The sequence below is a fragment of the Sturnira hondurensis genome, unplaced genomic scaffold (assembly GCF_014824575.4).
Source record: "Sturnira hondurensis isolate 20B ecotype Veracruz unplaced genomic scaffold, ASM1482457v3 Scaffold0005279, whole genome shotgun sequence".
Classification (NCBI taxonomy): domain Eukaryota; kingdom Metazoa; phylum Chordata; class Mammalia; order Chiroptera; family Phyllostomidae; genus Sturnira; species Sturnira hondurensis.
In genome coordinates, this window is record NW_028077910.1 from 3,422,715 (window position 1) to 3,436,174 (window position 13,460).

At 35.3% G+C, this 13,460-nt stretch overlaps 1 protein-coding gene across 2 annotated transcripts in view; it reads right to left on the reverse strand.

Annotated features, from left to right (window-relative positions):
* NAALADL2 (N-acetylated alpha-linked acidic dipeptidase like 2) overlaps positions 1-13,460 on the reverse strand; it is a 926,327-nt gene that overhangs the window by 776,232 nt on the left and 136,635 nt on the right. The gene's annotated exons all lie outside the window — the stretch shown is intronic.

Consider the following 13,460-nt stretch of genomic DNA (forward strand, 5'->3'; position numbering starts at 1 on the left):
GAGAAGGAGAGGGAGAGAAATATCAATGTGTGGTTGCCTCTCACGTGCCCTGCCCTGGGGACCTGGTCTGCAACCGGGCATGTGCCCTGCTTGGGAATCAAACCGGCAACCCTTTGGTTCACAGGCTGGCACTCAATCCACTGAGCCACACCAGCCTGGGCAGCTTTGTCATCTCTAAGAATACTGCAAATACCTCAAGAAGAATGTTTAAAATGTTGAGGTCCAAATTTAAAAAGGATCTTTGCTGTCAGAAAAAGCAAGCTCCACTTCAACTCAATTTTGTTTCCTGCCTATGATACAACTAAATCCACTGTGATATATAGAATCAAGTCTGTGTTTTACATAGCAATAGGTAATAATGAAAGTCAATCAGCCAAATGAGCCGAACCAAGCATGTTCCCAAGTATTTGTGGACAACCAAAATTTGCAGCTCTAAAAATTTCGTAGACATAAAAAAATCATTTGGGGAATTTCTTAGAGATACGGGTTCTGAAAATGCAGTCCCCTTGTCCCCCTGTGGCCACCCTGCCACACAATTCACATTCAGTACTCGGTGGTAGGATGGAGGAGTGTGCATGTTCATCAGGTGTGCTAGGCTGCAAACTTCCCTGGTCCCTGGCACAGGTATTGTTTGTTTGGTTTGCTTTTGTTATTATGTGTGTTATTTTGCTTCTGAAAAGTCTTTAAATATGTAAGCATTATTCTTAGAAAACTGAGTCATATAGCTCCAGCCATATTTAGTCTATTGGCTTTAGTTTGCTGACCATGACTTCAATGCTTCTGATGTAAGCTATCATTGGATAATCATTTGAAAATTGCTGCTTAAAACCTGTGTACAAGGAGGAACCCAGGAATCCTGTGTTTGGGGCAGCTACTGCAATATTGCTATTATTTGGTGCAAATTTATACTGATGTTGTTCCCCACTTCTCCTTTTGAATAGCAATGAAGACACACTCTTCTGTTGGATGTTTAGCTACTGTATCTAAGGGTGGTGTTGTTTTATCTGGCCAAGTCTTAAAGAACACTGATCTTTTGTCTATAATAAATTATAAGATCATACTAATCTCTACTGTAAAAGGCACAGTGCAATGGTGTTATATGTTGATACTATGGTTCATTTCAAATGCTGGTCCTGGTGAAATTCTGAGGTTGTTGATGGAATTAAAGTCAACATGGCACAAAATACATTGAAAAAAGCAAATAATGGCTGATTGTGTACTTTTTTTTAAATATATACCAATAGAGAAGTTTGTATTTTCCAATGAGGGCTGCAACCCTCTCTCTTCTTATACAGTGGTTTTGTCAGTCCTGTTGAGGGGTGGTGTTAATGACAACCCTCCCTACCCTTTGTAACCGGGTAGACTTACAGTAATAGCAGAAGACACTGTATAACTTCTGAGACTAGGTTCTAAAAAGCAATAAAGCTTCTAACCGGGGTGCCGGAAACACTTGCTTCTGGACCCCCACTGCCAGACTGTGAGGAAGCCACATGAAGAGACCACGGGTGGAATTCCCAGCTGATAGCCCAGGCGATGGTTCAATCCACAGGCAGCCCAGTGCACCAGTGAGGGGCCTCTACGTGACTCCAGCTTCCAGACGTTGAGTCACTTTGGCCGTCATGGAGTCTTCTTACCTGAAACCTCTAACATCACGGAGGAAATAAGCCATTTCCACAGTTGCCTAGTCAAATTCTTGCCCCACTCAATTTACAAGAGATACGATCATTTTTATTGTTTTAAGGCATGCAGTTTTGAGATAACTTGTTAAGCAGTCATAGTAACTAGAGCAGCAAACAAAGCCAATGCTATCCAGTATGATTCCCAGTGACTTCGATGAATTTAAGTCATTAAAAAACTAGAATTTTACAAGCTCATCTATGTGCATGGATATTGGTAACATACTACAGTAACAGTTTAGGAGACTCCAAAATAATGTTTTGTTTCTTTAAGAATTAAATTTAGTTAAGGGTTTAGCTGGCAAAAACTAGCAATATGTCACTTCCCATATGTCAAAAGTGTCAGATGACTAACTAAATATGTAAAATTAAAATGTAAAAAACAGCATTTTGTAGCTATATCTACCATATAAGAAAACTGAATATGTCACCATAATGGCATTTGACCAAAATAAAAGATATTTATTATTTTAAAATAAACACTAGCATAAATATTTACTAATGACTTGGAGAAAATTGACAGTAGAATATACACACAGACACAAGAGTATGTGTCATATATGCATAAATGTATATGTAAGATATTACTATTTATCTGCAATAATAATACAAAAAGCCTGGAGACCAGAAGACTTAAGGAAATAAAAAATTTAAATTTTTTTACTGAGACTTTTCCTATAATAGTAAAATTGTACAGAAAAACCATTAGCATGATTTCTAAATTCCATTTTTACTCTATTCCATTCTAAACTCTGCTTAAAACTGTCCTTAAAATAATAGTACCTCCCAATGAATTTTTTAAAAATTCAAATTACAACATCTATTCCTTACCATGATCAGCATTTAAGAAAGAAATTAATTTTAGAAAAAGTATTAATTCAGATTATGCCTACAAGTTTAATCAAAGTGAAATCATAAAATAACAATTTTAATTCTGCTTTTCCCAGAAGGCTCATAAATTTTCTTTTGCAAGAATTGGGCTACCTTAACATGTAACCATGTGCAAGGAAAGCACTCATGCTTCTGATCTACAATCTAGCTAAAGATTTGCCCAGCAAGGGAAACCATCAGCGAACAAAAAGACAGCCCACTAAATGGGCAAACATGTTCACCAATACATTTGAAAAGAGGTTAACATAGAAAATTTATAAAAAACTTATACAACTCAATGCCATCAAAAAATAAACAATCCAATTTAAATAAATGGGCAAAGGATCTGAATAGACACTTCTCCAAAAAGAACATACAGATGGCCAATAGACATAAGAAAAGATGCTAAATGTGTATAATTATCAGGGAAATGCAAATTAAAACCACAATGAGATATCACCTCACACTGGTCAGAATGATTCTCACCAATAAATCAACAAACAAGTGTTGGTGAGGAGGTGGAGAAAGAACCTTTCAGCACTGTAGGTGGCCATGCAGACTGGTGCAGCCACTGTAGAAAGCAGTATAGAAATACCTCAAAAATTAAAAAGGGAACTGCCTTATGACCCAGTGATTCCACTTCCATAAATTTATCCAAAAAAACCTGAAACACTAATCTGAAAGAACTTAAGCATCCCTACATATTGCAGCACTATATATAATAGCCAAGATATGGGAACAGCCCAAGTGTCCAACCATAGATGAACAGATAAAACAATGCTGGGATGTTTTCACAATGGAATACTACTTGACCATAACAAAGAAGAGAATTTTATCCTTTGTGGCAGCATGGATGGACCTGGAGAACATTATGCCAAGTGAAATAAGCCAGTCAGAGAAAGACGAGTACCATATGATTTCATTTATATATGGAATCTAATGAACAAATTGAACATGCAAAACAGAGACAGACTCATAGATAGAGAGCCGATGACATCTCTGGGGGTGGGGGGTTAGGAGGTGGAGGGATCACACAGAAACAAAAAGGGCTCATGGACATGGACAACAGGGTGGTGATTGCAGGGAAGGGGTATAATAGGGATAAATGGTGATGGGAAAATACAATAATTTTTAAGTAAATAAACAAAAAGTAAAGAAAGAAAGATCAGTACCATGTGGTAGAGAACTTGCATATTTGACCTTTCTGGAGATAAATGTACTGCAGGTAAGTTATGGTGCTCTAACTTCACACAAGGCATTTATCCCATTTGAGCACAGATACATAGCAGAGATTTTACATGGTGGTAAGTAGCAGATCCCTTTATTAAATTTGTAAGCTTCAGTAGCAAAGCAAATTGCCTTAGAAATATGTATATATTCAACATGAATGAATATAAAATTGCAAGAGCATACCACTCTCATTGCATGTCAAAGCATGTTAGAACTAGAAGAGACTGAAGTGTACTCTTAAGTGACCCTCCTATTTCATATCTTTCTCCTTTCTATTTTCCTTTCTTCATTCTCATTTATTTCCTCTCTCTTCCTCTCTCCCACCTTTCCTGACATACTTTCTCCTCCACTCTTAATTTTTTCTGTTTAATAAAGATAAAAAATGAATCACAAACATGTTTCAAATCCATACCAATGAAACTGATGAATGAAATACATTGATAACTTACTATATATTAGTAAATTGTGCACTGTCTAAATGTTTTTTAAAAGACTGCCTCAATTACAGCTCAAAATGATCCCATCATACAGGTACCATTATTATTCCTATTCAATATAAGAAAACTAAGGCAAGCAAAGGTTTGCTCAAAGTTACACAGCTAGGAATCAGGAAAACGGGATTCAAATATATTCAGTATGACTCCAAAACCTGCTCTCTTTACCACTGGTTCTATTACAAAATTTTTGTCAAGGATTTTGTTTATACAGGCCAAGCACACTGAGGGGCTCAAGTTCTTGCAAGGCTTAGAAACCTGGAAAGAGTTCAAGAATTCATGTAGAATGGACTCAGAAACTTCTGTGGGATTGCTACTCATTTTTCCTATCTCATTCTCAAGAATATTTAGAGTTAAGGGGGAAGTCCTCAAGGTACTATTCCAATTCCATTTTTCTAACTAATAAAGATAAAAAATTTTCACTTGCCATAAACTTCAGGAATTCTAAGGATAGATCTCTTGATCACGTATAGAACCAAGTCATGTACAATTTCAATTTATTGTTTCAGACTTCTAGGAATACAAGTGATTCAAAAGTGCAAACATTCTATATAAAGAATATCTTTGGAAAACTTTAGTGAATTGGGGGAATTTGGGCAACTCATACTTTTGCCTTAAAAAGTTGTAGTAACTCACTCTGCTGCTAAGTTTTTGTCTCAGAGATTCAGGATCAGTATTTTAAATATTAGAAGAACTTCAGATAATAGGCTCTTTAATATGGAAGAAAGGCCAAAAAATGTGGCATCAAACAGATCTGAGTTTCTCCATTTACCACCATTCATGCAAGATGGCCTCTGTAAATCTATTTATTTTTCTGTAGTGTGGTAATACCAGTACCGATGTTGTAGGCTACTTATGTAGATTAAGTGAGATCATGATGGAAAAGTGCGTGGCCCAGGTCCTAGTATATGTAAGATTCTCACTAATGCTGTTTCACAAATGGAAAAACGGAGACATCCACATCTACAGTTGGTAGGTACCTCATGATCCCACATCTACAGTTGGTAGGTACCTCATGATCTTTTCAGATCCCTGTTTTATGGAAATACAAATGCCCGTAAAGTTAGAGGATATGTTTTTACTTTATACAATATATTAGCATGAAAATGATATTTAATATGTATTTTGTGAACTCAATATAGCAATTAGTTGCTAAAGAAATGTATATATATATTAGAAATATTTTCTATTCAACCAAAGTAGAATATATATACAAAGCAAATGTTTGTCTCTGACATATATATATATATATATATATATATATATATATATTACCTGAAAATTAAAATACCCAAATAAAGAGAAATTACCTCTGAATCGGACAAATATTGCCTATAATACTAGTAAATGACTCGTATTTAAAAACATTTTAAATCCAGCCATCAGACAGGAATCATAGACCAGCAGGAGATTAGCAAAATAGTCAGTAACTATTATGTTCTGACAAGTTGCTTAGCAACTCTGGAACTGAAAATTTTTAAGGCTCTATATAGCTAACAAATATTTATTGAATACCTACTACCTACATGTTGCCAAGGAGAGATACAAACAGTTTCACGGAGGGAATATTATTTTTATCATTTCCTCCTATGAAAGACTGACTCTAAGCAGTTTCATAACTTGCCTATTGTCAACGAGGAGCAAAGTGAAAGAAATGGAGTTTGAATCCCACCCTGACGGCTTCCAAATATCTTGTTGTTTTTCATTCTATTGTCTATTGATAAACCCTAAAGCTGTCTTTGGAACGATTTCATTTTTATAAAATTGTAATATCCATGAGGGACAAGAACCTAACTCAGCTTTCTTCAATATTTCCTAGGGCAGGGCCACTCAAAGAATGTTTTGTCAGATGCTAATTAATTATTGGTGAAGTTTCTCACTAGTCCCCAGTGAAACAGGAGTTATTCAAAAGTTTTCATTAACAAACTGTGTGTGTGTGTGTGCCTGAGGGGGAGGGTGGGGAGAGAGAGAGACAGACGGACAGACAGACAAACAGACAGTCTGTGTGCCTTTTTTCATAAAGTAAATATTTCCTAGGCTATTACCCCATATCTTTCACCACTACCAATAAACTGCAAATTTTGAATTAAAGGACTAAAAATGTAAAAGACAGATCAGAGTATGTATTCTGTAGAAAATAATATAAATAGCCAGTATATCTGTGTATCTATCAGGATTTGTTTTTCTTCCTCATTGGTAACAATTTACATCAAAGACACGTGAACCAGGATTTTTATTGTGAACAGCATGTTCATTCCACTTGAACGTGAGAAAGTTTGATGAATCTGCCATAGGCTCCCAACATCTTTAAAGAACACCCAGGTGACTACAAGATAATCCCATATTAGTATTGTTTTAGAGTCACAACATTGGACAGATGCATATTAAGTTAGAACGATGGTATACATGAAAATGAGTATCATTTACAGTTATTTTCAAAAGTGTACATGAACAATCATATCAAATTAACTTTATAGAAAACCTTTTGAATGTGTGAATCTTTTCATTTTTAGAAACCTCTGAAGTTGAATAAGCTTACCCTAGTAATGGAAAACAAGACCTTAATCTTATGCTAGCCAGAATGGTGCATTTCAGCACTCCTCTAAGAAAATATTTTACTGCACATAGATTACATGACTTTCTGTGGGCATGCATTTTCATAAGCCCTATGAATGTTTACTGGAAAGGATGGCAGGTAAAAGACTCAAGATAACAAAATAATATCCTGTACTTCCCTACTGTAATATTCTTCAAAATTTATTTTTATTATTTTTTAGTTTTCCACCAGATTTTTTATTCTTTGGAGCAGGATGTTTCTCTTGTTGAGTGAGTGACTACCACAATGTTTACCATATGGCTGGTATTAAAATAAGTATTTTTGAATGACTAAACTTAACATATTATAAAGCCAACAGAATAATACCTAAAGTTTTGGAATGCTGTTATTAAATTAGAACCTAAAATGAACATTTCATTTGTTGCTTAGAGTCAGAGTTTGTCAAAGTGAGATTTGAGAGTTACCAACATAAAACCATCTGCATTAATAGATTATAACAAAATTAAGTTGTGGGAACGTTAAGCAGTGTTAAAGTTCATGCAACTTTCATCAAAAATAGAGCATACTACTGTAGTTTGTTGCTTACAAATCATGCCAGTGGGGCATGAAAGATTCTTCAGTATCCAGGAGGATTAAGTAAGTGAGAAGGTAAGGAGAAAAACTCAAGTGTTATAAATATATAAAATTTTTAAATGAAACAAATTCCAAATAAATTTAATTGCACAGTAAGGGTTGGGAAACAAGACACCCTACTGTAGGGGTGCTAAAAATGGGAGGTGTATTATTATTGTCAGTAGCACTAGGCCCAGAAACTGAGATAAGTAGGACTAACTAACTATTTGTTGAAAAATCGAGTGTGTGAATGCCAAGTACTTTGCCCTTGTATTAGTTAAGATGCTGAATTGATCTCCTCTTAACCACCATTATATTAAGAGGAGATTAATATCTAATCTCCTAATCTCTATATCTAATGCACCACTGTACATTAGATAGATGGTTTTACTTGTAGAAAGAAACTTTATGATGAAGCTTTGAAAAAGAACATCACAGTTGGCTGAAAAGCTATAAAAATGAACTGCGTCAGGATCTACAATGTGGAGATGTGGTTTGTCTTTTCAAAAACCTGATGCAATTTAATAATTGAATGCTCATATGACCATACAGAGATTTCCAAAAGAAACTGGAAGACTTATTTGTGACAAGAGCTCATGAAAAGAGAATAGCTCCAAGTAGAGAAAAATTATCTTCAATTATCAAAGATTTGAAAAGTGTGTGCACACCATGGGAGAAAAGGGCTGATTTTAGAAAACTAGAGTTCCAAATAATTTCTCTTCAAGGAAAAACTACTCTATTACTCAATAGAAGTAAACCTCAATTAGAAGAGCAAAAAGGCAACAAGGTGCAGCAGAGCCAACAGGTGGACCATCTTTTTATACAAATTTCAAAGCAACACTTCCTAAATAGCACATGGACTAACATTGATCTTGAACACATACATCATAGACACAAAATTAAGTCTTGGAATTTTAAGCAGTATTAAAATTCATAAAAAGCTCACCAAAAAAAAGAGAATACCGCAGTGTTGGGTTGCTTACAAACCAGACCAATGGAGCAGTGAAGACACTCCGGTACCCAGCAGGATTAGGTAAGTGGGAAGCTAAGGAGAACCCAGTGATTCTCCAATCAATACTGAAGCGATAATTAATGCCCAGTGACCTTTCATTTTAATATCACTAAATTTCAGTAGACTTAATTTCCGTTTCATTCACCTCTGCTCCTATTTTTTCTTAGCTAATGTTTCCCATACCTGGAAAGACACAGAAAATTAAGCCAGGATGAGCAAACAAATTTAATAATTGAATGTTTGGAAATATAGGAAATTAGCCTCGGCTTTCTTTGTTGTTGCTACTGTCTTGATTTTATACAGTGTGACTATGCTCATTATTGGAGTGAGAAGATCTAATTCGGTTTCGCAGTTCCTTTGTTTTGATGATCTGTTGGTGCCTGGTTAATGATATGCTGTTAGATATATCCTAACTGGTAACGCAGCAACTCCTGGGGAGAAAGCAATGAAATGGTATATTCTGCATTTCTGGTGAAGGAGACACTGTAAGCTGCACCGCCTGCCTCTATCAGGGGTGAAAATTACAAAAATATTTTTATGTCTTTAAAGTTTCCAACAAATTGTGAAACCTTGACATTGGCAAACGTGTTTAAAATATGACCAGAAGAAAAACTCATCTCAACACAAAATTTTGTGGGCACTGGATTGATCTCCTCTATTAAAGACACATAAAATTTGTGGAACTTATCTGAGTTTCTCAATCATTTCTACACGACAAAATATGTCTAAACTTTTGAATTACAAAATTCAACGTGAAATACTATACTTTCTGGCATCATTTCTACAGTTTGGTACAAAATTCAAGGTGAAAGCAGATAAACCATTGTGCAGTGGAAGTCCCCTAACTCACAAGCAAGCAAATTGTTCAGCTTCAATTCCTCAAAACTTAGCATCAAGTCAATCTGGTTTTCATACCTCTTCTTTCACTGTACACTTGCAAGAATCTTCCACTTAATTATAATGAGCAATCTCATTGTGTCCCAGACACTTTCTATATTTCCACATCCATATATTGCTCTTAAACCCCAGCAAACTTGAATCTTACTTACCATTGAAATGATGGTTAACATTCTAGAACTACTGTGAGGATGCCCCATGGTAATTTGCTTCTTTCTCTGAATTCTGATGATAAGCTATTCTTTACATTCTCCTTTTGCCAAAATCAAATAAGTCTTTAAAAATAACAGTAAGTGTTACAAGACATTTACCTTAGTATCAGAAACTAATCTGATTGCTTTGCACAACTCAACTCATTTAATGCCCGTCATAATTATATAGGCATTTTTAGTATCCCTCCCAATTTAGGAATGGAAAAGTGAGAAAGGCAGATATTGTGTGACCTCTTCTGGGTCACAGAGCTCCTGAATCAAGAATTAAAACCCAGGCTATGGCTTTACCAATTGGTTAGGTGTTATCATGATATGCCAAGGTTGTGTGTTTCACCCCCCAGGTCAGGGCACATACCAGAATCAACCAGTGAATGCATAAATAAGTGGAATGACAAATTGTTATCTCTCTCTCCACCCCTTCCTCTCCATCTCTAAACATCAATCAATACATAAAAAATTTAAAATTAAAAGAATCAAAACCCAGCTAGTTTGGTTCTAGAACCCAGGATTTAACCTCTGCTCTACATTGCACTGTATATTATTTTACATGAAGTATAATTTTATCATCTAGATATTATTCCCCAAAATGTAAATTTGGGCACTCATTATTGGTTGATCATTACATGATTTTAGGTATATAGGTATATAGGCAAGGTCTTGTAGTCAACATTTTTATTCTGATTGAGTTTGTTCTAAAACTATTTAATGGAAGTAGCATATTTAATTTTTGTAAAATAATGTTCTCAACATCATGTCAGGTATTTTGTTAGATTAAAATAATTCTCTGAATTCAGTCATAAATACCATATATGCAAAGTGCATTTAAAATATTCATTTTACTTTTAAAAGACACCAAATAATTATTCTACTTATGCATAATGTATACCAACAGTGCACTTTTTAAAAGCTATTTATACCATATTTTGATTTTTTTTCATTTTGGTTAAAGGTCTATAGAAAGCTTTGAATAAAGGTATCTCCAAGGCATATGATAATGAGATTTGATGAATAATCAAGTAAAGAAAACAAAAGAAAGGAGAAGAATAACCAGTCCAACACTTTTTAAGATTATTCAAAATCATCTAAATTAGTTACCGTCCATATATATATAGCATCATTAAAGCTATACAAACAAATTATACACACACACACACATATATATATATATACACACACAAATATATATATATATTTAAATATTTTAGTTATTTATTTTTTTACAGAGGGGGAAGGGAGGGAGAAAGAGAAGGAGAGAAACATTGGCCTGCAATCCAAGCATGTGCCCTCACTGGGAATCGAACCCAAGCCCCTTTAGTTCTCAGGCTTGTGCTCAATCCTCTGAGCCACACCAGCCAGAGCATTATATATACACATATATGTTTTAATTACTAGAAGTAAAATATAAAAAAATAAACCCACCATACATACTCTTTTAAAAAAATACCCTAATTGACCTTGCCCTTCAACTTCCAAGAGCTCTCTCTCTGTCCCTGATGTGAGAAGATAGAGAGAAGGCAGCTGGTGGCCTGCAAGTCAAGATGAAAGCTCTCATCAGTACTCACCCATGCTGGTACCCTGATCTTAGACTTCCCAGTCTCCAGAAGTATGAGAACCAACATCTGCTATTTAAGCCACCCAGTCTATGGTCTTTTGTTATGTAGCCCAAGCTAAGACATTCCCCTTCTTGAATGATACATTTATTTATTTAACGAACTATTTATATCAGTATGGACTCGAGTGTGTGCATTATTCTCTGGGTTAACACCCAAGATTATATTTATTTTGTCATTCAAGTTAATTTAGTTTCAGTCATCAAGAGTTTCTTCTGTTTGACTCATTTTTGGAGTAATTTCTTAAACTTCTCTCCAAGATGTTGTACGTTCATGTTGTGTTTATCCTGCCCCGTCTAGGATCAACTAACTTTTCAAGGGGTCCTTGTTCCTATATTGCAGAATGATGTTTAGACAAGACACCAGGATGACAGGGTTGCATGTCTCAAAGTATTTCCTTGAAGATAAATATTTATTCATTAAAAAGGGAAAGATAGTAACTTTGCATTGGAGAATCCTCGCAGACACCTGCTTTACTATGTGGGCAGATCAGTATCACCAGCAAGAAGTATTGACATCACAACCCCCTTTTATGGGACAGGGAGAACACAGCACCGTTTGGGTGGAGTCACGGTTTAAAAAGTGCACCATTTCATTTCAATCACAGGAAAAATTAAACGGATCCAAGACGAGGAACTTTTGCAAAGTAACTGATAAGCACTCTGCAAAATGTGTTAAGTTCATGAAGTAAAAGGAAAGACTGAGGAAATTTCACTAACCAGAAAGGCTAAGGGAAAAAACTAAATGCAATATGGGGGGCTTAGATGGGATCTTGGGACAGAAAAATAAAAGCATTAGGGGAAATATAAATAAGATATGTATCTTATTTAATAATGTTTTGCCAATGTTACTTTTTAAGTTTCAAAATATGTAGCACGGCTATGTATATTATTAATATTAGTGGAAGTGGGATTTGGACATCTACAAAAACTTTGTCCTGTTTTCGCCACTTTTCATCAAGTCTGTAATTACTTCAAAATACTTTTAAATAAACAAAGATAATTATCTTATTAATAAGGTACAACTTTATTTTATGATATACTTTATTGCACCACAAAGGAAAGAATGAAACATATACTAATAAATGAATAGCACAATGGAAATATCCAATCTGTGTAAACATTCTGTATAAAAGTATTTTTCCCACCAAACATACATTTGGCTAAAATTCTGAAAACATAATTTCTAAAAGTAATATTTTCTGCTAATACTTATAATAAAATTTGACCCATTTGAATTTTTTATATTTGAATAAAATTATTTTATGCAGTTTTAGAAAAACTTGCAGAACTTTAAATGATTAATCATATGTGGGCCTTATTTAAAAAAAAAAGAACAAACATATTGCCCTGGCTGGTGTGGTTCAATGGATTGAGCACTGGCCTGTGAACCAAAGGGTCACTGGTTCAATTCCCAGTCATGGCACATGCCTGGTTTGAGGGTCAGATCCCCAGTGTGGGGTGTGGGAGAAGCAACCACACACTGATGATTCTCTCCCTTTCTTTCTCCCTCCCTTCCCATCTAAAAATAAATAAATAATATCTTAAAAAAACATATGGTAAGATATTGTGTTTAGTAACAAAATTAAATTAAATTAATAACCTTTATTGAGCATATAACTTTCTGCCAAGTGCTCCTGTACAGATAATATTAAGCTGCCAGATAGGACTAGGGTATGACTGGGAGCACCCAAAAAAGAATTGATTTATATTTACATGTTTAAACTGCAGTCACCTCCAAAGTACTCTCCATCTGATGTAATACACCTATTGAGATGGTTTTTTCTACTGCTCAAAATTGTTTTTGAACTCATTGATTTTGATGCCTTTTAGTGCTTTTGTTGTTTTTTATTTCACCTCTTCCACGTCAGCCAAATTTTTCCCTTTGAGGATTTTTTCATCCAGGGAAACACAAAAGAGTTGCTCAGGGCAAGATTGAGTGAATAGGGTTGGTGAGGCACAAGAGTCATGTTGCTTGGGGGCAAAAACTGCTGAACACTCAGTGAGGTGTGGGCAAGTGTGCTGGCAAATCACCCATCATAAAATGGGCAGACGTGTTGAAAGAATCTTCAAGAAAACCAATTCGCTGAAGTCAAATGCAGCCTCTCACTGCAACGCCAGCTGGTATACTGATACTGATGGGACCCTAGAACACCCACCTAAAGAGGGAAGCCTGTAGTACAACAGACCTGCCCTCAAGATAATTCTGGTTTTGGGGGGGGAGTACCCCCTGATAGGTAAACTGTACAAAAATGACCACAATTCTTTATTCCTTCCCTTATCCATAGGGT